Source organism: Babylonia areolata, chromosome 26 (genome assembly GCF_041734735.1).
Source record: "Babylonia areolata isolate BAREFJ2019XMU chromosome 26, ASM4173473v1, whole genome shotgun sequence".
NCBI lineage: Eukaryota > Metazoa > Mollusca > Gastropoda > Neogastropoda > Buccinidae > Babylonia > Babylonia areolata.
The window spans coordinates 20,048,434-20,050,933 of record NC_134901.1 but is presented as its reverse complement, the minus strand read 5'-3'; positions in this window follow the sequence as shown (position 1 = coordinate 20,050,933).

The following is a 2,500-nucleotide window of genomic DNA, read 5'->3' as shown; positions in this document are numbered from 1 at the left end:
CCAACGGCCAGGACATCGGACATCGTCAGCACACCCAACGGCCAGGAGGTCGGACATCCCCAGCACGCCCAACGGCCAGGACATCTGACATCCCCAGCACGCCCAACGGCCAGGACATCGGACATCCCCAGCACGCCCAACGGCCAGGACATCGGACATCCCCAGCACGCCCAACGGCCAGGACATCGGACATCGTCAGCACACCCAACGGCCAGGAGGTCGGACATCCCCAGCACGCCCAACGGCCAGGACGTCGGACATCCCCAGCACGCCCAACGGCCAGGACATCGGACATCCCCAGCACGCCCAACGGCCAGGACATCGGACATCCCCAGCACGCCCAACGGCCAGGACATCGGACATCGTCAGCACACCCAACGGCCAGGAGGTCGGACATCCCCAGCACGCCCAACGGCCAGGACGTCGGACATCCCCAGCACGCCCAACGGCCAGGACGTCGGACATCCCCAGCACGCCCAACGGCCAGGACATCGGACATCGTCAGCACGCCCAACGGCCAGGACATCGGACATCGTCAGCACACCCAACGGCCAGGAGGTCGGACATCCCCAGCACGCCCAACGGCCAGGACGTCGGACATCCCCAGCACGCCCAACGGCCAGGACATCGGACATCGTCAGCACACCCAACGGCCAGGACATCGGACATCCCCAGCACGCCCAACGGCCAGGACATCGGACATCGTCAGCACACCCAACGGCCAGGACATCGGACATCCCCAGCACGCCCAACGGCCAGGACATCGGACATCGTCAGCACACCCAACGGCCAGGAGGTCGGACATCCCCAACACGCCCAACGGCCAGGACATCGGACATCGTTAGCACGCCCCACGGCCAGGACATCGGACATCGTCAGCACGCCCAACGGCCAGGACATCGGACATCGTCAGCACGCCCAACGGCCAGGACATCGGACATCGTCAGCACGCCCAACGGCCAGGACATCGGACATCGTCAGCACGCCCCACGGCCAGGAGGTCGGACATCGTCAGCACGCCCAACGGCCAGGACATCGGACATCGTTAGCACGCCCAACGGCCAGGACATCGGACATCGTCAGCACGCCCAACGGCCAGGACATCGGACATCGTCAGCACGCCCAACGGCCAGGACATCGGACATCGTCAGCACGCCCAACGGCCAGGACATCGGACATCGTCAGCACGCCCAACGGCCAGGACATCGGACATCGTCAGCACGCCCAACGGCCAGGACATTGGACATCGTCAGCACGCCCAACGGCCAGGACATCGGACATCCCCAGCACGCCCAGGACATCGGACATCCCCAGCACGCCCAACGGCCAGGACATCGGACATCCCCAGCACGCCCAACGGCCAGGACATCGGACATCCCAGCACACCCAACGGCCAGGACATCGGACATCCCAGCACACCCAACGGCCAGGACAACGGACATCCCAGCACACCCAACGGCCAGGACATCGGACATCCCCAGCACACCCAACGGCCAGGACGTCGGACATCCCCAGCACACCCAACGGCCAGGACAACGGACATCCCCAGCACACCCAACGGCCAGGACATCGGACATCCCCAGCACACCCAACGGCCAGGACGTCGGACATCCCCAGCACGCCCAACGGCCAGGACAACGGACATCCCCAGCACGCCCAACGGCCAGGACAACGGACATCCCCAGCACACCCAACGGCCAGGACACAGCGAGGACCCCCGTCTGGGACCGCCAGCTAGGACTTCGCCCCCACAGACCCACAAGACCAACGCCTCGTCCACACCACCCTTCACAGAAAAGACCACAACCACGAACAGCGTCACCTGAGTCGTTAAACTCACCCAAACGACAGCATCAGTATCAGTAGCTCAAGGAGGCGTCACTGCGTTCGGTCAAATCCATATACGCTACACCACATCTGCCAGGCAGATGCCTGACCAGCAGCGTAACCCAACGCGCTTAGTCAGGCCTTGAGAGAAAAAAAAATCAATTAAAAAAATAATTAATAAAAAAAATTAGGTAAATAAAAATAAAAATGAAATAAAATAAAATAAATAAAGTAAAAATAACAAAAATTTTAAAAAAAGATAATAATAAATTTCAAAAATAAATAGATAATAATAGTAATTTTAAAAGATAATAATAAATAAATAATAATAATGAATAAATACGACAGGAAGCGAGAAACACCGAATGCTGATGATACAACGTGGAAGCAATGCCACTGAAACGACTGAAGATTTATATGGAGCTGGTTGGGGTGGGGGGAGGAGGGGGGGGAGGCGGTGGACTTGGGGGGTTGGGCATGGGGGGGTGTTGGGGGTTGGGGGGGGGGTGAATCGAGGGTGGCTGGGTGGAATAAAGGTCTGATAGACAGAGGAATAAAACCTACTAGTACGCTTCCCTCGTATAACTGTCATCTCCCTTGGCGGACAACGTGATCCATGGGAAAGACGAACAACAGCTGCTGCCGCTGCTGCTGCTGCTGCTGCTGCTGAGTG